Source organism: Pezoporus occidentalis, unplaced genomic scaffold, assembly GCF_034315485.1.
Source record: "Pezoporus occidentalis ecotype Australia unplaced genomic scaffold, CSIRO_AGI_Poc_V1 ctg2, whole genome shotgun sequence".
Classification (NCBI taxonomy): domain Eukaryota; kingdom Metazoa; phylum Chordata; class Aves; order Psittaciformes; family Psittacidae; genus Pezoporus; species Pezoporus occidentalis.
Genome location: NW_026913855.1, coordinates 16,211,476 through 16,235,772, shown reverse-complemented (window position 1 = coordinate 16,235,772; position 24,297 = coordinate 16,211,476). Strand labels below are relative to the sequence as shown.

Genomic DNA, 24,297 nt, shown 5'->3' with positions numbered 1-24,297 from the left:
ACTGGTAAATCAAGCTTCACATTGGCACATAGCGTATCGGGTATCAAAAGCCAGGGTCCTGTGTTGGAACAGGAATGGAGATATTTGCTACTAAGGGGCACGCAATGTTTGAAATATTCAGTGTGTAACTGAGAAAATAAACATGAGGTAATAAAGAAAAGGCAAGCCAATAGTAATCTGACTAATCCCCCATTTTAGGTTTTTTTTATGTATATATATAGTTGAACTCCATATGCGAACTTCAAAGAGATACTATAGTAATCTTGTACAGTAATCAGTGTATCGTGATTGTGTATGTTAAGGAGTTGAAAGAACCTTTTCCATAGTTGATTCTATTTAAGAAAATGTATTTAATACTAATTTGAATTTACTTTTTTTTTAGTAAAGGTCATTCTTAAGGGTGAAACAGGAAACATTTAAAAATTAACTCATGCGTCTCTAGCACAATCACTTGGCTGTTGTGCTTGCACCTTTTTAGAGACGGCTCTAGCTGATGACATGAAAGTCACTGCAAAACAGATTTAATCTGGCTGTTGGGTGTTTTTCAAAGGGGCAGAGGTTACAGGAAGCTTTCCTAACTTAACATACCTTCTGTGTGGAACTCAGCTGTCAGGCAGGACTGAAAAGCAAGTGTCTCAGTGAGGCTTTGTTCTCAAATTCAGGCAGTTCTTCTCTACCTTGTCCTGGGGCTGCTGCAGTTCAAGCAGCACGTCTGCCTGGCTGGGCCAAGGGTGCACATAGTCACAGGTATGGGAGATGTTGCATGTGGTCCTTCAGAGGCCATCTTAAGAAAACAAACATAATAACCAATGAGCAAAATCTGCATTGGTTGTACATGTTCCAACTAGGTCACAAACATCTAGTTTAAAAGCCTGTCTCTATTACCATTGTGCCTGTTTAAACAGACTGAGGAAAAGTTTGGTGATCATCTGTTTTTGCCAATTCTATTATAGGTTAATAAGCACTTTGACAGGTGCTAGTCTTCAGGTTTTCATCTGTTAAAACTATATAGGACTTCATCTGCAGATCTCCGTGTGCTTTCAAAAAGGGTTATTACCCCACTTTGACTGCTGGAAAATGGTGGTGAAGAGGTGCAGTGACTTGGCTGGAAGTCACCCGGCTGGCCAGTGTCAAAACTGTGGATAAATCCCAGGACTAATTCTTTATCCCAGAAGCTGCCTCAAAATAAATACTACAGAGAATTGTGCAATGGAGTGTACTTTTGGGAATGGTGGCAGACCATGATATGAAAATGCATGTAACAAACTGAAATACTGAGAAGTAATTAGATTTAAGACAAGAAAATAACCATAGAAGTATGTGTGAGATTAAGTATCATGTCGTAAAGGAACTTTGCCTTGGCAAGGTGAAATATTTATTTTTAAAACATGCTGCATTTTCTAGATTATGTCTCTAAGTCATAGTTTCGTGTTTGGTTTTACTTGCTTGGGGTTTTTTTGATTAATGATTAAGGGTAGCAACAATGACTACAGCCCTGAAATGATAATTTCCTGAAATGCAGCTTCTGGAAATAGTATAGATATACATTTGCAGACTCTCAATCTAACTGATGATTTTGACTTGCGCTTGCTAGATAATCAGTTCTGAATCTCGTTTCATCGAGTTATTCCATGCTTTCACCAACAGATCATTCAGGTGGAAGTTAACCAAAGGGGGGCAACCATTATGGCATACAGCCCTCTTGAACTACAGGTGTCTTGGGGAATCTGCAGCCCAGCTAGGACGTTATGTTTGGGCACTATTGAGTATACATGCTTTTCAACTGTTCACTTTGTCTATGTTGTGTGGCTGACCACACAGTCCCAGGACTAATGGTAGAGTTCCCACAGCTTATTTTGTGGGTCTGGTATTTTGGGTAGTCTGAGATTCATTCATCCTTTCAGAAAATCAGTGGAAGCAGTCAGTCCTGAAGGAGTCAACTCCTTTAACCCTGGGCAGTAGAAGACATGCACGGATGGAGATAAAGTAATTAACATCTACTTTCATTTGTCTATATAATTTTTTTCCTCACTACACATCTCCATTCTTTTGCATAAGATTCTCTTGCAAACTCACCTGAGTTTAGGCTACTGCACACAATACAAATCACAGATAGTCTCTGATATTCATCCTGTTTTTTCTATTTTTCTTTCAAACAGCCTGCAGGACTTTCTACGTGTCTCTTCAGGCCAGTCACAGTTTTAAAATAACCCTAACGGGTGACTGAAATCCTTCAACATGGAATATGTTGCTTAGCTACCTCCAAGCTGAAGGTCAGGCTTAAAAACTGCTTTACCCTGGGTTGCAGCCACCTACCTTTTGGGTTCTGTGTGAACAGATCATTAAGGTTTAATAACATCTGTCGAGCTCTTTGCCAGGAGCCCTTGGAAACACAGCCCAACAAGAGGTTGTACACCAAGAGCAGAGTCACTCAAAGCAAAGTTTATGTCACATGCACACACATATGAAGATGGAAATATTGAGCAGACTGGGATGGATTCCTCAAGTCATTGCATGCTCTATCCCAGGGGATGGGGCCAGCTCTTGCACTGACCCTTCGCCACAGCAGCATCATCATAAAGATCAAGTCAGTGAGTCTTCCAGGGCTGTAGTCTCCTGCCCTGTGCTGAGCAGGGAGACCAGTCCCTCACAGAGGCAGTGAGGCGGCCCAGCAGCAAGCCTGAGGACTGCGAGGTTACCTGGGTAAAAGAGGGCTGGTTGTTGCCCACATCTTGCTGTGGCAGCAGGCCTCTTCCTTGCAGGAGTGCCAGGGATCCCTCTCCAGTGCGCACATTCCCTGGGACGCCAGATGAATTATGGATGAGTCAGCCAGAATTTTTCCACACGCTTCCGCTGCTGCACAGTGCTCATCACCAACTGAGCTGTGGTTTTCAACCGCTGTCTGGGCCTAATGCTTCCAACATTAAAAAAAGGGAAAAAATACTGCTCTCATTTTTCTGGAGTGCTCCATGGCAGGGCATGGGGAATCCCAGCACTTGTGCAGTGTCAGGCCCCCACAGCCATAATGTTTTGCTGAATAGCCTAAGCGTGTGTTAGAAATCATTTGCTCCATTCTGCCTGCTTTGCTCCCCTGTCCCTCCCACTAGCTGAGTGTATCAACAGAGTCAATCAGAAGAGACAGCAGCAATGCTGAAACTGATTTGAATTTCAACCAGGATCTGCTAGCAACTAGAGCTATGTACTGAGAGCTGAGGGCAGGCAGTTACCCAAGGACATAGTGATGCCCATGTGTACTAAAAGTATTTTGGTTTTTGAGTCCTTAGCTAGATCTAGATTAATTTATGTTTAGCAAATGTTGATTTCTTTTGCTGTTCTTTGAGAACATGAAATGTGTGTGGTCTTAATTTGCAATGATCATAGAAAAGAAACAGTCCAGTTCTGGAAATGTTTGCTATGAGACAAAGCACAAAATCCTTCCTACAACAGCATTTGATGAGTCCTTTCAGAAAGACTGTAGCTTTTGTAAATGGGATAAAGCAACACTGATGTCAAACTGTACAGCATGGGAGACTAAGCGTTAATTCAAGTCGTATTATAAATTTCTATTATCTGCATTCAAGTTGCATCTAGAACTCCCAATCAAGACAGGCTTCAGCTGTGCTAAACACTACATCCATAGAAATGACAGTTTGTGCTTTAAAGCACTTAGCATCTAAATAGACAACATGAAATAAACTGGTGTGAAGTCAAAGAAATGAAAGAAAGATCCCTACCGGCTCTTTACCTAGACACAATCAGTAGGCTGCTTGGCTGCATTCAGGGAAGTCTGAACTCTATGTTTATCTTCAGACAGCCTGAAAACTCATTGATTTTAATGGGAGAGAAGCATAGGAGTATTTTCCCTGAATATATGTATGACCTCTGAATCCAGCCCCAAGGAGGAATTTGAAGATGAATGATGTATTGTTTTACAGGCTAGCATGGCTGAGATGTCGCAGGAAGGAATACAGGCCAGTCATGATTTTGGGAAGGCCATAACTAGGGTGTCCTGGAATTGCCCATAACAGCAAAAGTCCTTGATTTGCACAGTCCTCCCTTAAGAGCTATTAGAATGCAGATGTCCCAGTTGGCCCTTTTGAATTCTTGGAGGTTAGTTGTATAGGGCCCTATTTACATAGCATATCATCTCAATTATTCATGCATACATTTTATGACACCTTTGCCATAGTAATTAAAAGGGCTTCTGGCTGTGAAGCCAGAATATGATCCAAGCACAATACTGTGATGGAGATAATTGATCTTTACCCTGAACTACTCTATCCACCTTATTTCTAGCTTTCACCTCTGGCCATGGGATGTGGCTATGTCTGTGACTATGTCTGTGACTATAGGATGACAGAGCCCCTTGCAGTTAAGAACCTGCACAGCCTACTGTTCATCATCAGGTTCCCTCTTAATCTTTTCAATAAACTAAAGAGACTGATTGTAAGTCTCTTACCATAAATCATCTTTGCTTAGATATCATGTAACTCTTATTGCTCCTTTGTGAAGCTTAAATTGTCAACATCATTTTTCTCAAGCGTGGGCACCAGAACAAGACACACTATTCCCTTAATGTTACTGTAATATCACCTCTTCACTCCTACAGAAGGTATTCTACATCCAGGGATCACATCAGCCTCCTTAGTCACTGCATCATTCTGGCAGCTCCTGTGCTGTGGGTTGCCCATGTGACAAGGTTTGTCAGTGATTCTTGGAATACTGTGATTCATTCAAAGCTGTCTGCACTGCTGCAGCAAGTGGGGGCCCTCCTGCAGGTGAGAGATCAGAAGTCATTTTAAGTAATCTTTCATTTTTTACACATCACATCAGCACAACATGCGCTGGGGTGGCCACAGATAGTGAGGTGTGCTGCAGTTCCACTGCAGTCCGCTACTTAAACATTCCTGTCATCCTATGGAAAAACCCCACACATTTAGTCATGTACAATTTATAACTGATCGTATTTCTGTATTGGTCTGAAATACATCCACTTTGCCATGCTGAAAAGCCCCCCCCCCCCGCCCAAGGTTTTTTGTGAGACACAGTGATTGCATAACTTCTTCGAAGAGGAGGAGACTCCTTTCTTTAGATATGTAAGTATGTTTCTAAGTAAGCAAACAGAGCTAAAAGGTGGTAATTAAAGAAGTGGCATCTATTTTCCTTCAAAATGAAAATACAGTGCTGTGTTTAGAAACCTGTGTAACAATGCAAAGTTTCCATAAGTGCATTTACTTACCCAGAAAATTTTATTGTACTATTTAAAGTTTAGGCAAAACCAAATCAAAAGATCACAGAAGTAGTTATGTTGTATGTTACAGGTATTACAACACTATGATGCAAGCCAACACAAGCCTCTAGTTTGACAAATTAGTTTTGAATTACCAGATTTGAAGACAAAAGAGTTGTTCTCATTTCTCAAATATTCTATCAGGTTTTCTATCTTAGATACATGTTCAATCTTAAGTAAAATTATCATGTTCATGCACGATATAAATATACTCCAAAAGATTAGAGTGTGCAATGCTGCCCTGCTTTTAACTTTTCTTGTCTGAGATTACAAAGCAGAATCCACAAAATTAAAAAAATAACAGTTAAAAGGCAGTAGATCGTCTGTTTAGCCCTGGGAACAGGTTGCTGAAATTTGGATTTATCTCTGTGCCAACAGAGAAAGCATGAAGGAAAAGAAAAGAAGAAAGACCCAGAGTCATACACACAAAAATATACCAATGTTAGGTCACTGCAATCCGGAGAAGAAAGTGCCACAATTTTTCTGAGGTAACTTTGTTCAAAGGATTAAAAAATCTCACTTCATTTACACCAGTAAATTGGAACACAAAATACAGCATACCTTACATATTTTCATTTCAATAATAGTGCCATAAACTGAAACATATGTCAGTCTCAATACAAAATAGGAATAAATTCATCTCAATTCAGTACCCACTTATCCCTGTCCTTTGGTTCTGGTACCAGAGCCAATATAATCAGGGAAAAAATAGCACATGCCCTGGGACAATTTGTAGGTGCTTCACCATTCCTAACTGTGACAATCTGGGAACTCTGCCTGTGTGTAATTTTTGTATTCTGATTTAAGGTAAGAAATTGCTGAGTTACCACATCTCTCAGTGGATGTGGAGCTGAACCATCAGGCCTGTGTCACATGCCTTCCAGAGATGAGAAGGCAGACAGTTACTAGAACTCAATTGCTCCCATTCAAAATGGATGCATGTTTGGAAAGTCATACAGCTAGAGGCTAAATCAGTCCTGCTGTGTTTGCCTGATAAGTGAGGAATAGATGAACTTTCTCAGATGTATAGGCCAGGATTGAGCTGTGGGGTATGGTGTGATGATGCAGCTAAGCATCTGTACAGCTCTCTGACACCAAATGGGGCAGTCCTGACTCGCCCAGGCTGTGCTCATGTGATCCTAATGGTGGGATGGCTCCCCTGGCTAATCCGTTAAAAATGCTGGTCACCTTGTTTGGCAAAACCAGTTTTCTACTACTTTAGGTCTCTTGAAATTTTTGCAGCGAGAGAAGATGAGCTCCAGTGCCACAGGAAGGGAAGCTGCTGGGGCGCACAGCTAAGGAGGAAGTGGAGTGGAATAGCCCCTTTTTGGCAGCAAATAATTACTTGGTGCAGTGAGAGAAACTGTCTTAATGCCACCATGGACCTGACAAGCTGGAGTGCGCTCAAAGTCACAAAAACCTTGAGCAGAAAAGGCAACCTTCCTTTCATAGCACATTGGTTTAGCTGTGAGATCCAACTCACAGCTAAGGAAGATGTTTTGTATGGTTTGAAGGAGAGTAGAAAGCTTCAAAGTCTTCTGAGCCCAAAGAAAACAGAAAATTCAGGCAAGGAAAACCACACAGATACCAATTATTTTCCTAGATCTGTATGCTTTTGAGCTGCCTCAGTAGGGCATGATCAGTGCTAGCACTCCTTAAAACATGTGCCAAATTACTTCCACAGCCGTATGTCCATGAAGAGATGCTCTGTACTCAGTAACCCCATGTTACTTTATAGGAAGGGAGGGACAAAACTTGTGCTTGAGTTATGGGAAATGTGGGGCAATAGGAGGAGTTTTCAGAGATTATAGAAGCCAAGCTGTAAGAGGTCTCATTTCCACAGAGGGGTAACAGAGACTTTCTGTGTAGGAAACCAGGGATAGAGCCGGGTCTGTGAGCTGCTCAGACTAAACACAGTGGAAGAATACATGCACCCAATGCAGCAGGAGCTAACCATCACCACCTAGGAGCAAGCCTGTATGATAACTGCAGGGCCTAGCTCCTTTTTTTTTTTTTGTCATGATTTTTCCTTGGTGAAATATTCAGAGACCTTTTGGTCCAGCCTACATCTGTATTTCCTGACTGAAATGGAATATGACCCCCTCCCCAAAGTCCCCTCACCAGCACTTTAGGTGAAAAAAAGATGTGCAGTCACTGGCCCTCTTTTTCCTGTTACGAAATCATTTATCTTTGCCTGCTGAGCTAACCCACATTAATAAAGCAAAATGCAAATGATATGCTCGTCTCTGCTGACCCTGACTTTGAAAACTGGTTTTTCTTTCCCTGCTTCTCATCTTTGACAAAAGAGATGCAGGCGTAAGCTTTGAAGTCAGCAGGTACATCTGCCTGTCTGTCAAGTGATCTGAATCCTACTTCTCATTACGCAGACTTTCAGTACAATGATGCTGTAGGAAACGATAGATTATGCCAATTAGGGTAATTAAATAGCTCCATATTCCTCTAGCAAAATCTTTCCCTCCTTTCCCTTGACTCTGTCTCCTTATGGCTAATTCTTGCCTTCCATCTTGCTCATTTGCCTGAAAACCAGTTTTGATGCTAAAGTACATCCAGCAGGTTTCAGACAGTGGAAAGAAAAGTCTGAAAACAGCTTCCTTACCCATGATGGTAAGAATTCTCCTATGACTTCTTTTTACAGTGCAAGACTGCATAGACCAATTCCTAAAGATATTAAGACTCATACCACTTTCTTTCACATGCTCTTAACACTTCTCTCTCTTTTGTTCCCTCTAGTCCTTCAGAGCCTCCGCTAACTTTCCTCTAGTGTGCACACTAGAATATTCTCAATATTCACAACAGTTAGTAATTTCCTTGGCTCATCTCTCACCAAGACTAAATACCACAATTCACATACAGCAACTATTTCCAAGCCTCTTTTCTGCTGTCTTGCATTTCTGACATTCTGCTATCTACTCTCATTGCTCCCATGACTTCTGCTTCCTTAGAAAAGGTTGTCTTTATTTATATCTTCGCTGATCCCCGTCTCTTACTTTTGTCATCTCTCTGCCAACTTTATCTTTCCTCTCAACACTTTCCCTCCTTGGCTTTCACGACTCCATCCTCACTTCTCCCTTTTGACAGCTGAGGCTTTCTTTTCCATTCCCATTCGGCATGGAAATCTCAGCAGGCTTCTGTCTCTCCATGCAGATCAGTACCCAGTCACGTTGGCAGCATTCTGCATCAGTGACGTGTGCATTTATCTTGGTCTCTTCATCCATCCAGTTCTACATTTTAGCCGCTATGTCTTCCTGGGGAAGTGTCTTTGCCAATTTGACGTTCACACATGGCTGCTGCTGAACTTCTGAGGAGCCCGCTGAAGTGCTACTCCAATCCCTCTACTGTATTTATAAGCCCTTCGTTTTTTCTGACCCCGTTGCTTGGACTAATCAAAACTAGTCCTAGCCCAAGGCAGTGGGACCATGTTCAAGCTTGCAACCTTTTCTCTCAAAGTCACACTACTCTTGTATGTCCCCTCCCTTTTCATTTCCTCTGTATCTACATGGGAGATATTTGTAATTGCCCCTTCCCTGCTATTACAAACCAAAAGTCAATACAATTATTCCTGCACATTTTCTCACCTGTTTAAATCCCTCCCCTGACTCCCTCTTTTACCATCATTCAACTTTTCATTTTCTTCCCCTTTCGCAGTCACACCGCCTTCTGATCACTTTTACTTCTTATCATGCCATGCGATTCTCCTTCTGCATTATCAGTGATGCAAACATTAATCCTTGTGAAATTTGTTGACACTCCTTGTTTCATACTTCTGCTCATTCTGCCTGAATAGATATAATACAAATCATAAAAGTTGGGCAAGTTATCTTTCCCCTCTACCCTGGCCCTTTCAGGTAAACTTGAAGAAGCCAGAGAGGAAACTGGAGTTAACTCTTAATTTAGCCTAAAAGAAAGAAAGAAAAAAAAAAAGCCCAACAATATTAAAGAACAATTTGATGAAACTGGGGAAAAAAAATAGTTTTAGTGTTGGTTTTGTTTGCCTGGTTGGTTGTGTTTTTTTTCTCTCATCACTGAGGGATTAAAAAGTACAGTGAGCAAATAAACAGAAGCTGATGAAAGTCAAGCAATCACACATATAAGGAAGAATCTATTAGCTGCCTAGAGAGCACTGAAACAGATATTAAAATTTTTTTTAGGACAGTATGCAGGATGGAAATTGTGGCTGCACTGAGGAAGGAAGAAAATGACTAAGGCTGACTTAACAGGCTAACAGCTTTTTTGCCCAGTCCAGCAATTCCATGGTCTGTTTGAATCTCTGTCTAGAACTTTCCAATTTAGGGATTCATCCTCTGAACAGTGCTGTTGTATGTAGCTCTGTTAATGCCAATCTAAACAAAGTAATTTCACCAGTTTGGGGTCCTAGAGCCTGATAGTCTGTAGACGTAGCTCTGCCACCTCTACTATAAACCATGTGAATGCTCATATTTGGAGGGGATAACCAGTCCAGTAAAAACTCTAGTGGCACTTCTGCCTAATACTCAAAGCAATGAGTAGGGCAGAATACAAGTTTGTATACACTTGAAGATGAGTCTTCTTCAGATTTTTAAATCAGTATCACCTCTGAATTCTGAGCAGAACAAGGGAGCTGTAAAATGTATCAATTCAAAAATTACCTGTGATAAAACATCACCTGGGGCACTGTGCTTTGTGCAGTATGAATAATGGACATGACAGGAAAGAATAAAACAAACCTATGCAAGGACGGGTGCAGCAGAGAAGGCTTGAGTTACAGATACGTAATTACGTAGTTACTCAGTTTAGTCACGCATGGAGCTAGGTCATAGAACCATATTATGTTTCGGATTGGAAGGGACCTTAAAGACCACCTAGTTCCAGCTGTCCTGCCACAGGCAGGGACACCTTCCACTACACTAGGGCACAAAGCCCTATCCAGCCTTGACCACTTCCAGGGATGGGGCAGCCACAACTTTTCCAGACAACCTGTTCCAGTGCCTCACCCCATCATAGTGAAGAATTTCTTCTGTGTATCTAATCTAAATCTCCCCTCTTTTAGTTTAAAGCCATTCCCCCTTGTCCTGTCACTACATGCCCTTGTAAAAAGTCCCTCTCCAGATTTCTTGTAGGTCCCTTTAGGTACTCGAAGGCTGCACCTAAGATGTCTCCTGAGCTTTCTCTTCTCCAGGCTGAACAACCCCAGCTCTCTCAGCCTGTCTCCACAGGAGAGGTGCTGCAACCTTTGATCATCGTTGTGACCTCCTCTGGACTCGTTCTAACAGGTCCACATACCTCTTGTGTTGGGGGCCCTGGAGGTTTTGCTGACTTGAGATCTCTCCCTAGGCTCTGGGCATGTACTGCTGGCACTTGAACTGGTAGGAGTGGGAAGTTTTGAGGTTCACCTCCTCTAGCAACTTTAGTTTAAAGCCCTTTTCACCATCTTGGCAAGCCTATGACTGAAATGCTCTTTTCCTTCTCTAATATATAGGCCCCATCACTCTCTGGTAGAGCAAGTTTCTCAAAGTGAGTCCCACGGTAAGTATGTTGCTTTATGAGTGAGCATGCTTACTTGTCAAAATGACTGATCAGCCCATTGTAAAGAATAGCTTCTCTTGTGTACAAACAATAACAGGACACCTGAAACAGAAGTGTTGCATATGAAGTTTTTTCTAAAACTGGCCAGCAAAATTTCTTACCTCAGGGATTTTTCTTGTCCTATTTTTACATGGGGTGCTATGTATTGATGCAACTACATCAATAAAAAACATTAATTCCCTATGAGGGAGGCTAATAAGCTGTATAAAAGGGACTTACACCAGCCTATTCCCATTGTATGTTATAGCACTGTAACAGGATATGTAATATTCACATTTTTCTATATATGAAATGCTGTACTTGGTGCTCGAAGATAAAACAGGGAAATCAGATACTGCCTCAGCGGGGGCTGATAGCATTGCAATGCCAATGGGAGAAGAAAGCCATGTTCCCTGGAGAGGGGGGCTCCTGACAATTCAGAGAGGTTCCTCTGTACCAGGGGTTCCAGGCCAGAGGAGGTGCAGTGGGAAGCAGTGGGGGCCCTGCTGTCCACCACTTCCCAGGCTTGAACCCAGAAGAAAAAGCAATCTCACCAAACACCAGTGGAGAAGCTATAAAGCTGCCTGGACATAAAGAATGTCTGGAGAGGCTTGGCTAGAGAAAACAGGCTGGTGGCATAAAGGAGGCTAAAAGGAAAAGTTCCCTGTAACTCTCCTGGATAGCTGTGGTGGTGGGGGGACTCAAGGCACTCCCTGGCAGCTGTACAGCTATTTTTGTCATTAAATGTAAATCCTAACCTTCCCCTCCCCATGACATAGGCCAAGGCAAAGTGACTCAGTCTCTCTCTACAGTAGTAGACCTCAAAGCAAAACATCATCCCATTAACACAATAACCTAGGTTACTCATCCATGGTTTCTGCAGGCTCCTTCCACATCTCCTCTCCGATGTGCCATTTATGTAGTCCCAGAATCTTTACCCTGAATTAGGTCTGCTGTCACAGCTATTCAAGACACTTCATCTCCCCAGAGTTTGCATTCCTGGATTAAAAATTGCTGCAAGCTGGCCTGTCTCCCCTTGTGAGCAAGGGGAAAGGTTTCAGCTTGTGACATTCAAAAAACACTTGCTGATTTCTCCCTAGGCATGTGCCATCACAGAAAAATGTAGTTACTTGAACCGCATAGGGATAGGGAAGGGCTGGTAAGACTCTGAAGCACCATACTACACACAGTCACATGTATTAATTGCTTAAATGAACATACACCAAAACCAAGTGATTTTAAGCACTTAAAGTCTGAATTCCAGACAAGGCCTCTAAAGCCCACCCTGGTTTTGACCCTCTTGATGCTTTCTAATAACAATCCTAGCACAACTGTGAGCACCAGCAAGTTTGAATAAAAAGAAGTGGGAAAAAAAAGAGAGAAAGGATTACTTACAAATGATGAAGCAGGAGACAATGTAAACCAGTTTGACTAGGTGCAACTGAGCAAACATTGACAGACTATAGCAAGTTACTGCAAAAACTGTGAGACAAATCCCATCCCCTTTGCCACTGCACTGGGTGCAGCGTTGCTTTTAGCAGGATCCCTTTGATTCAGCTTAACACTCAGGTGAACACATTATTGGGGTGCAGCCCTTGCCAGTGGGTGTATTTTAGCCTCCTAATGGCACATTTGAGATGTTCGTTTAGAAAGTAAATCTAAGCTGCTAGATTGTAAGTGTACCAATGCATTAGGTTTGACCCAGTGTAAAGTTTCTTAGCAGTTAAGCTGGTCACTGGAGTTAATTCATTAGCTCCTGTGCATGTGCCACAGAAGGTTTATTTTAGCCTTCGAACACATAAAGTCAAGGTGAACAAAATCAGAAAGTCTTAAAATTAGGCTCTTGTGTTCCTCCACTAGACACACTCAGCTAAATTAAAACAACAGTGTACCGGGTGCAAAAGACTGGTCTTCATCTCTTTTTTTGTCCAGGTACCTTGGAGTACTAATCCATATAATGTACAAAGAAACTGTAAAAACTTCCTTCTAGAATTATAACAACGGAAGAAATTAGGTCAGCTATGAAAGAGTAGGTTGGATATAATCAAGTTATAGCACCCCTGGGACACAAAAGGTAGTGCTTTTCACATTTGCATTTCGTCAACTTACACAGCTTATTTCTGTGGGAGGAATTTAAGACAAATAACAGTAAGACAGGATTTGCCGAAATGTTGGAAAACCGTTTGATCATTAATCGCATTTGCTAAGACTGTGATTAGGGTAATTGCTCTGTATTTCTTTTCACAGACTCCTTGTCCATGGGGGGATCAGGAAGGACTACCCCTTAGTCAGCTTAGTTGGCTCTTTCTGCCCTTTTTTTTTTTTTCCCCTGAAGCATCAAATATTTGCCCCTGCAAAGGCACAATACTAATGGCTGGACACTGAGTAGCCAAGTAGTGATCTAAAAAAGTAGTATCTGTTTAACTGTAATTGTATCTCATTTTCTTTCTAAGTAAGTAGTTATTCTTTGGATTGAATTTCTGGAGTTGGTAGCAGTGGGAATGTTCAGCTGGGGTTTAGATGGACTTCCATAAAAGCTGAGCTTCGGAAATGCCACCTAGTATTTGAAAACACTTCCTTTCCTTGGTGTGGCTAGTGGCAACAATAGCAAGGAAGGTCTCAAGCTATGTTAGTGGTTGTGTCGTGTATTAATGCTGTCCCCCTAGTCTGGCTCTAGCTTCCTTGTTTTGTTACACAGCTGCATAAAAAGGTTCTTGTCTAAATCTGAAGCAATATTTGAAAACTCTGTTCTAATTACTAGCACATGCATTTCTGTGACACACATCCCTGTGGAATCTGGGCATTGCTACTCTAATTTAGAAGCACTGATATCATTATAACAAGCATAACACAGACCCTAGACAGACTAAAAACTCTCTTGGATACTACAGCTTTCTTTTGACCGGTGGCTGTAAAAGTGTTCTTGTGGTTTGGGTTTTGTTTTGTTGGTTTTTTTTTAATAATTATTATTTCAACAAGTACATATGAAGCATGCTAAGTTTACAAGAAAACAAAAAAATCCTGTTCTTCCTGTCAGTGCTACAGGCTCATCCTGTGCTTCAGAAATCCATTTGATTCTTTGCCTCTCAGATCATCGGCTACAAGGGTTCTGTAGGATAAATTTATGCCTTGTTTACATTGAAGAAGGCTGTCTTCAGGTTCTGCTGCCAGTGTGTGTGTGCACAACATGGAATTGCACCCAGCTCATTTGCTGTCTCTCTGCTATGTTGTTTCTGAAGAGCCAAGAGGATTAAAAAAAGCAGAAAACATTTGTTGTTATTAAACCGAGTTCATCTGACTTTAAGTAAACAAAGTAATAAATCTATTAAGAAATAAGATGCAACTTTTATAGTTACTTGCCAGGAGAGAGCCATGCCTTAAGGAAGAAAGAGAATTGAGGAGTTTTATGCCAGAGGCATTCCTGAGAAAGGTAAGGAGGTATGCAAATAGAAATCTAATCTGGTTCTGACGTACGTGCTTCAGCAGAAAGCTATTGTTAGACAAACATGTTGTTCCTGAGCAGCAGAACTAACGAAGCCTGATTTCCTATGGATTTGTGTCCTTTGTCCCACATCTTTCTCCTTCACCACAATAATCCCAGCTCTCCTCATGCCTCTGATGACTCTGTCACTACCGAGAGACAGACTCTGGAGCTAGTCTGGAGTTATAAAAATACTCACTGTCAGCACGTGTGTGCTGACTGGCCAGCTGGCTGGCAAGCAACATAAAATGGCTGAGATCTTCCTCCCTTTTCTTCGGTCAAGGTAGCAACCTGACTGTCTGTCCTTCATCCCACTGCCAGATTTCATGAAATGTTTTTAAAAAGAGAATTATGTTCAACATTATCACTCTTTCAACTGTAGTCAAAATCTGATTTGCCAGAGGGTTACAGAGAATTATTAGGTACAGGACAAACACCGATTGCGTAAGCTTTGTTTCCACAGGAAACTAGATTCAGAAGTTCAGCTCTTTTCTCTTCTTAAAAAACCAAGAAAACCAACAGGGCTGAATAAGAAGTCTTCCCACAGTCATTTGTAGCTGCAATAGTTTGTGTAAGAAATGGTGGCTGACCTGCTATCTCACCCTAAAAGTTAAGTCTGATTTTTTTTTTTTTTTAATAAAGAAATGTGCAAAAGCTTCTGTTGCTGCTGCTAGCACTGAGACCTTTTATATGGCTAAATATTCCCAGTCTGCTGCACAATCATTATTGCCCCTTTCCAAAGGAATACGTGCTGCTCCTCTGTGGTCTGCTCCCTGTGCACCATTCCATCCCCAGCTTTGGGAGAGCTCCACTGGACTACATCTGCACACTGCCTGGATTTCAGACTACACTGAGCAATAAACATCGTCTGCTCCAAGTGCTCCCTCTGTCGTATTTGTTTGAATCATGACCTAATGTTTTGGTTTTGTTGTTTATTCCAGTTTCTTCAATACACACTCCCACTGCTGCTTTACCAAGCTGCCAATGAAGAACCTTCTTTAAAGGGCTTTAGCTATTTCTCCCCAGGAAACCTAAATAAAGAAGTAAATAACAGAGGAGACGCAAGCTGAAAGCTTTCACCTCCCAAATCACTTAATTTTGTCTCCCCATCACATCTTAACGGCTTGGTTATGGCAACTCTTCTATTGGCTGAGGAGGGCAGGTTAACAGCGCTTTAGGAACAGCAGATGTGTGTCATTTCACCAAAGGCGAAACACAGTGCTGCCAGCAGTGCAGTGCTACAGAACAAAGCAGAGGCTTGCAGGGCAGCGCTGCAACATCTGAGATCTGGATGATGACCAGCAGCTGGAGTTGGTGGAGGGAAAAGGAGCAGAGGTTACTTATACCATCAAGATACCAGGAGAGGCTTCCATTTTATATTTCCTCTCAAGATGGCTGCAACTTCCCATCAGTCTCATTTGGGCTGAGGCCAGCTGTTGAAATACTGCTCCGCCTCTCTCACAGAAGAGTCTTGCAGGACCAGGACAGTGAGGAGCAGCAGAGGTGCCCACACTGAAGGGGAGCAAGGTGCTAAGGCTGTCCTTAAGTGAGGTGGCTTTTGCATCTGGGGCTGAGTATGGAAGGGAAGGCCCAGATTGCAGAGGGGAGTCAAGAAGACTGTAAAAACCTGAATTGCTTATGGGCCTAGGATTTTGGCACTCCAAGAAATGGCTTTCATACAAAGGTGAGAAACTTCTTTGTTCGTATCAGGACTGTGTGTACAGATAGATATAACTGTGTGCATAAACATCAGGGTTGGGCATAGCGAATGTGAAACAGGGCAGATGTGTCCTTCCTTGCCCCTCCCCACACATGTACACACATGTATATACACACACTTACCCGTTTTCACCTTTGGACTTCTGGGAGCAGAACAGAAGATCCATCAAGGTGTAATGAGGAGGGGAGCACGCAGCCTAAAGACTCTTTCTGGGGACTGTTCATCTGCTGAGGACCTAGCAGGAAGGGAGGATAATTGAAGTGCACATTAGCTATAATTAGGTGTTCGCATATATTAAAAATAGCTTTAAAGAAATGTAAAAGATTATTTCAGGATGAACATGAGCCTTAGTGCACTTCAGAATCTAGATGTTTACCCTTTCAAATTCATGCTGCATTGAGGGGAGTAGCCTATTAGTGCTGTCTTGAGCTTTACAGTAAATTATCTCAGATGCATTGGCAGAAGATTAGAAGACTTTAAAAATCACATTTTTCATATTCATTGAACACTAGGGCATGACATGGTTTTGATCTACTGAAATTACTGTAAAAGAAATGCTGTCAGAGTCCTGACACTTGAACTGATGGATATAATAAGGTAGTTACAACCCTGGTACAAGTCTCCAGCTAGGCAAAAAAATAAGCTTTACACTCCGGTGTTTATAGAAACCTACAACAGAGGTAAGTTCCCTATGGAGTCCTGTCTTTGCTAACATAAGCACCACACAGTCTAACGTGGCCATGTTGGTTCATGCTAGTCTTCCAGCCAGATTTCTTGCTGCTTCTACTGGACCATTATTCCAAATCCTAAATTCTCCAGTGATCAGGAACGTCTTTATCATTTCCATCCTAGATGTATTTATGACAAGTCTGTGTCCTTCACCTTACATAATTACTTGATTTTTCTTCTGTTTGCTACTAACATAGTGCCCTTGAGAGCATGCCCAGAGTCAGCTTAGCTTCAGTTTTCATTTGTTAGGTTAAATAAATCATGTTTCTGAACATCCTAGGAGCTCTTCTCCACTTTTGAACTGTTTTTTCTCAAACCCCAGCGATGTCATGTCATCATGAGGTTACTTCTTAATAGCATTATCTTTGTAATTTCTTCAAGTCAGATGCTGTGGAATCTGAAGTCAAGATCTGTTAGACCTGTTGTGGGTTTTTTTGCCTACAAAGTCTGTTATACAGTTATTACCAAAGAAAGGTGCCAAATTAGTCTGACACAATTTACCCTTGGTAAAACTACACTTCTTTTCATGCAGTCTTCCTTTTACCTCTCCAAGGATTCTTCCCTTTACATTATTTGAAAAGCCCCCTGTACTACTGGAGGAAGCAATCCAAGGTAAATTAAATCGGATGTGCTGGGGAAAGAGCTCAGAGGACCATGATTGTCATACAGATCAAATGTGGCTTCTGGAGTCTGACTAGTTGACTAACATTGATTATATATGGGAGAAGAATGAAATCAAGATTCTGGCACTGATGCCAGTCAACTGCAAGAAACAAAGCCTGTAATATCTAGATGTGCTCAGCCATATTTATCAGTCTCTGTCACAAATGCTTTTTACGTATTTGATGAGCAGCTCCATCCATCTGAGCTCTGTGGTAGCAGAGACCACAAATAAAACAAAAAGAACCCCAGACAACAACAACCCACATACAGGCCTCTGGGGACAAGGTTTAAATTGAGTGAATCTATTATCCTGGCTAGCTAGGGACTCATCACTGAATTCACCGGTCTTTGTCTTTGGAAAGGCTAGATTCCATTCTGGGAAAAAAGCCATTCAACCCTTGGGATCCCAGCAAAAGATTAGAGTCTCTTTTTATCCCTCAACAGTCCTATTTCATCCCCACTACAGAAAAGATTATGGCAAGGGCCGTTGTTTGCTATCCTCAGGCAGGCTGGGATCTCTTCTGAGAGGATAATATTTTGAAGTGCTTGCAGCCCTGGTAGGAAGTGCTATGAAAAATAGGCAGGAGCTACCTCTCTGCTCTTAAAAGCTAGATTTCCCCATATAATTATCCCAGTAGGAGCTGGAATTTGGAGGACTCATCAGAGTGTGGGACTGAGCGAGGCACAAAGGCTGGCGCTGCCCCCTCCCCCAGCCCTACATGGAGCAGAAAGCAATGCAGCTCCTTTCTCTGGCAGCACAGAGCTCTTCCCCAGCAACAGAATCACGGTACTCTGTGTGCCATGATTTGACGCTGACATAATGCCTCTATATAATCTCTGATCATGGGAACTTCGGCACAGACCCGTTAAACCATCCTTGCCTACATAGCTGCTGTCCAAAATTGCCTCGTAACTTAGCAACTAACTTGCTACCTGCTATCACTCATAGGCCTTCTTTAATATTACAATTTCTTGAGCTTTTCCCTTTCATCGCATGTATGTATTTCAAGTTTCCCCCTCCCTTGAAGCAATGCTTCAAGAAGCAACTCAGTTTTCTTGTTTTCGGCTTTTTTTTTAGCTACCCCTCTAATCTCTCCATAGTAATTCTGTCATATGAGCATTACTACAGCTCATTCTTAGACTTAGCACCAAATCACCCAGCCCACCTGTTACTTCAGTAAGGGTCATTAGCAAAGAACAATCATCCTTTGGTAGTTTGCAATTGGGACTCAAACACAGTACACTAGAGCAACATCAAGAAAAGATCTGAAAAATCAATCAACCAAATTCCTCCCCCCATATTTAAGTTACAATTTTCACACCAAGCCTGATGCAGCCTATATAAAACTTCACATATTTGCAACAAAGCTTTTCATCCCAGGACCACAGAAAGCAAGCCTCCATTTTCTGGATTAGCACGCTGCAACCACCAGTTAAAGGAACAGGCAGCTCCACATGCTGCAAAGGCAGTTGTGGAGCAGCCGTCTGTCGCTATTGCTGGGTTTTGTCCAAGAGCAACGAGGAGCTGCATGCCTTAACCTTCATTTATGGACTGAAGTAACTGGCTTTGCTTATGTTTTCTTTCACTGTTGCTACAGTCTTATCTATTTGGTATCTCAGATATTTATACAGTACACAGACTTCCAGTACCTTGCAGTTCCCACCCCCTGCTCCCCCGCATTTGTATCTGTTTATACATGATCCTGTGGCTTGTTTTATTCTGAGATCTTTGAGTACCTCAGGGTCTTGTGGTTTTGCTGCATGTGGTGATGTTCTAAGAGTGTACAGAAATATTTAAATTGCTACTTGAAATACAATTTGTACAAAAACTTTAAAAAAGCATCAATCAACACTAATCATGAAACCTTCATATAAATAAGCCTTTAACTTCCGTGAACAAGTAAAGGCTTGCAAGAGAGCCTTTGGTCATATTTTAATGCATTAAGCACTACTTCATTAAGAAATACATTAAATCCCTGATTAAGAACAAACTGAAAACCAGCCCTTCCCTCCTTTAAATCTCTCTACAAGCTTGGGCAATGCGGGGTACTTGAAAACGATGTTAAAACTCCAAATGCACATAAAAGAATCTAAAATGCATTTATTAGATTACATATTGAACATTTCAAGTTAGGAACCACAAAGGAGAACTAGTTAGGAGTGCCCAAATACAGAACCATACATTTTTCTTCCTGTTGGGTAACAGCAGGAGAATATCTCTCAAAACACTGGCATTTATGTAAATGGATACAAGATTTCTATTAAACATTCACCTTCCACAGGGAGCATATTTTTGCTTTGTTATTGATGACTACACCACTGTTTATCAAACAGGATTAGCTTCCTAAAACGTTCCCAACCCCCCAGTTAGCCACACTTTATGAATCACCAAATTTATAACTTGTCAGGCATGGTCTGACACCTTAGGGCAAACTTGGACCCTGTTTCAAACAAGTCAAGTTAACTGCTTAACAGCTTAGCAGACAATGTGCTGTTACATTTTTGTAAGTCTTGGCTGTGCTTTTACTTAACAGCAGAAAAAGAGAGAAATACTTTCGCATAGCTTTCTGAGAGCTGTGGTCATGGGTATCTCCAAATCAGAATATTCAAAATGAAACCATTCACATAGAGAAGGGTGCTGCAGTGCACAATGGAAGGTGGCTAGGAGGATTAAAAACAAAACTCCAAAGAACAAACCACTTCTAAAAAGCCCCCTTAATTTTAAAACAAGTAACCTTTTTAGAGGAAACAAAACTAATAAGACCTCTGCAAGAATCTTCCTATGGACTTTTGGAAGCGTGAGCCCCCTCAACTTCTATAGAATTTCAGCTTCTTCTTAAAAGCTTCCCAGAAGCCAGTCCTTCAGAATGGTACTGCAAAGTAACACATGAGACAAAGTAACTAACTACATCAAATAAAAATACTGTACAAAAGCATAAAACCCACATGCAGCATCCACATTAGACATGCTCAGTCTCATCTGTGCACCACTGGTGGTTAATTTTTTTGTATAGGTTCATGCTTGTAGCTTTATTTGGTCTTAAAAGCTCAGTGTAGAGTTCAGTAGCTCAGGCAAGGTGGCAGTTGGTGCCTTAGCCTAGCCGGCATCTAAGGAACACAAGGGAACTCTGCATGTCAATAACAAGGTATTAGAATTGACATGAAAGCCGTGATATAAAAGATTATCAAAACCTCCAGCCACTATCTGGATCTGGCTGCAGTAAGTAAAGGGAGTTTCTGAAGTGGCCTTTGTATTTATTAATTTCTTGCAGCACTGAGAGAATTTCGTAAATATATAATGCTTAGTACACCTTTACCACAAGAAAACAAATCCTAGGTAAAGACAGGAGAATGACCTGGAGTGACATAACTTAACTCTGGACAAAATCACAATCAGAAGTGACATATTTAACAGCTGTTTATTCATGGACTAACACGCATTGTGGACAGTCCTATGGAAGAGGACAAGTTTTCTAACACCTGAAAAAGACCAAAGCATGCTAGAGATTCAAGTATAAACAGTATAAACTCTGAGTTTTCCCTTCATGCTGAGAAACCTGCCCTTCTTCCCTTCCCGCCCCTGCTAAGATAACTGTTACTCACCCTATCAGTTCTGAAACGAACCTTGGAGCCCTGTATACAAGCTTAATTTGACCAAATCCAGTCGCCTGCTTCAAGTGTGCCATTATTATATTCCTGTTCCATATAGTTCTGGTTAAAATTCTCACAGAACATGTGCCATTACATGCAGAGGGGTAAAAAAAAAAACCACCCCAAAACCCAATCCCAAAATACACAGCACCCTTCTTTTTCCCTTTACACTTTTCCTCATGCAACAAGAAGAAACTATTCATGAATAGTATCAGCCATGACTCAAGGCAATATAATCTCAGAATGCAATGGAGAACCTTATGAACTTCTCAGAGTTTATAGGGTGCGTATTGGAACAGTGAAAGGAGGCAGGGCATTTGAAACATTACAACACATTGATACACCTATGTTGGCTATAAACATTGGCCCAAGATTGATATTTGTCACAATACTATAGTGCTCATTTCCAGTATTTTCTTTTTGATAGCAGTTGGGCATCCTCCCCAGAAAAATGGCATCTTCTTCCTTGGAATGGATAGATTTCAAAGGAACACTAGGCAAATAACTGATATCTTCCTTCTGTGATCTTTATCTAGTTACAAAACCACATGTTAAGAGTAAGAGGCAATTTCTCTGGCATAGAATTTAAGTGTAAAATAAAGAACCAACACTACTGCTTTAAAATGCTTGGCAATAGGGTAAGAAGTACCTTTTAAGCCAATGGAAGCTTTCCTAACAAAAGCAGAGCAGGCCCTCTGTCTCCAACAGCATATGCATTTGTTGCCAATTAAAGTGAGCACCAATATTCCAGACACATATTCGATTGTAAATTAACTTTCTATTTAGAAGCTAAAGAAAATTAATTGCTTACACAGAAAGCTTTACTCAAAAAAAAAAACAAAACCCACAACACAAGCAACTAAAAAACCCTAACAAAATCAAACAAAAAAAACCCAACCCCCCAAAACAACTCCCCCCCAAAACCCCAAAGCCAAACACACATCCTAAAACTCCCCCCAAAACACAAAAACCCATCAAAACCCCCCACCCAACAAAAAGCACATAAATTCAAGATACATATAGCTAAAGGAAACGCAATTAAAAAGATCATTGTTAAATAAATAATTTCTGAATACAACTTTTCCATATTGTTGTGGTTTAAACATTAAAAAAAAAATTAATTTAAAAAAATGATTTTACAGTGTACTTATTCCTTTAAAAGAGACTTTACATAGCAGTTTTGTGAAATATTGACTTGTCTTGTATTGATCATTTTAGAAATCATAATAAAGGCAGTTTACTTGATTCCTGAAAACACAGTAGGAGATGCTCACACCTTGCAACCAGTAGCTCATATGGACTGGTCAGAGGAATTTACCAAACTTTGCTGATTAAAACTCAAACAAAACAAAAGAAAAACCCAACACGCAAAAATCTTCACCAGTTTTCCTGGACAAGGTCTACAGATGGTAGCAAGAATAAGAGAAGAGTCCATGAAGTGGTATGACTCAAAATATCTGGAATGTAAAAGCGTGCCTTCTCCAAAGCCAATAGGAACTGTGAATAGCTGCACAGAGCCAGGATTTCATCATTTATGACAAGGTCAGTTATGTGAATAGTCACAACTAAAGTAAGGTTTATTCTAGTGAATCAAAATATTTGTGGTTAGAGAAACTGAAGCAGACTTCATACCTACATTAAAAATGTTTCCATTTGTCAACTCATGGTTTTAAGTACAACTCTACAACATTCTGGGAAATGAATGATGCCACCAACACTTCCAATAGACAAAGAGCTGGACAGCGTGTGACTGAACAGTAACAAAACCTTGAAGCAAACAATTTAGCTAATAATACATCAGTGAAAAGGAGATGGCTACCTTATGGATTTTTACTGAAGAGGGAAAACAAGAGAGATTGTGCATTTGTGCACATAGGAGTAACAAGCCTGTACACCACACCTGAAAATTTTATGGGAAAGGAAATAATATTTATGTTCTATTTATAGTGTCCTTTTCCTGAAGGACCCATTAACTTTGTTCCTTGTTAGAACACTCACCAAGAAGTGCTGGTTTGCCTCACACTTTGCTAATTTCAGGACAGTGCTGCTCTATAATCTTTCACTTCCTCCTTCCATTTGCCCTGACATTTATTTGCATAGTAACTATTTTTGGCATGACAGACCCTATATATAAAATTAGTTCTCAGTAGTTATTTTACCAACTGCTTATCAGATGCTCAGGCATACAGGCAAGGATGTGCTGATTACACAGACAAATAGAGAATCACCTGTCATGGGAAGGCAAGAACCAACACTGAAGTAATTCCAAACATCAAATTATTGCTTGTCTGATTTGAGAAAGTGTCAAGTCCTAGAAGTCAGTACAAAAAATCTTTTTAAAACACAAAACAGTGAAGATCTTGAATATCGATTCATTCAAGTCAGAGGGGCAGTTGTCTGCAGTAAGATTTCCTTCTTTCCGCTTCAGTATTGAAGGGGATTTGACTTTGCTAAATCTTACCTTAAAAGAATTCCTATTAGCAGTGACTTACCTTCAAAGAGATTGAATTCAAATTTAAAAGTTGGGTTTATAATGAAAACTTAGCATACCTTACGAATTATTAAAAAGTCTTTATTTCAGGCCAGTATAGTATTATTATAGGCATCCATTGCTTCCTCCGCATTTGCACATGATTGAAGCTGGCACTCCCCATCACCAAGAGTTAAATGGTTATGACAGTACAGGCACAAAATAGCCAAACAGCTTTACTTTCATTAAGCAAAGCTGTGATTGTCCTCTAACAGCATTTATTACCAATACATAGATTCTTCTCTCCTCCTAAGAGCAAGCAAGAAGGGCAAATTTCCCTTAACTGAAGGGACACACTTGGCAGCTCTGCTAGTAAACCAGTCACTTCATCAGTGGATGAATAGCAGATAACTGGATACACTGGCCACCTTCCTTCATTGCCTTCAGTTGCACTTACCGGTTCACATGGGCTTGCTCAGAACTGGATTTAACATCCTCACAGGTCTCAGTTACTGCTTTCATTAATAAAATCGCTATCAAAATTTGAAGAACTAACAGGAGCTTTTATTATTTTTTAAAGTAAAAGTAAAATCCCAGAAGACTTGTCAGCATTGCAGTTCCCTTGCCAAAGACCCTGTTTCCATAACCACTATTTAACATCTCTTTCTTTTCTAGAACCATCAATTCCCTTCCATCAAGAAGGCAGCACCAGAGACACTTTCTATCACTGA

General features: G+C 41.0%; 1 long non-coding RNA gene across 2 annotated transcripts; it reads right to left on the bottom strand.

Annotated features, from left to right (window-relative positions):
* LOC134163274 (uncharacterized) lies at positions 1–24,151 on the bottom strand. Of its 2 annotated transcripts, XR_009964670.1 has the most exons (6): positions 23,095–24,151; positions 16,168–16,288; positions 8,921–9,087; positions 4,594–4,772; positions 2,700–2,914; positions 1–784 (listed from the first exon to the last, which is right to left on the bottom strand). It is a non-coding gene; the product is annotated as an uncharacterized LOC134163274 (long non-coding RNA). The 2 variants fall into 2 exon arrangements; XR_009964671.1 differs by lacking the exon at positions 8,921–9,087 and having other exon boundaries at positions 16,176–16,288.
* Positions 24,152–24,297: the final 146 nt, after the last annotated feature.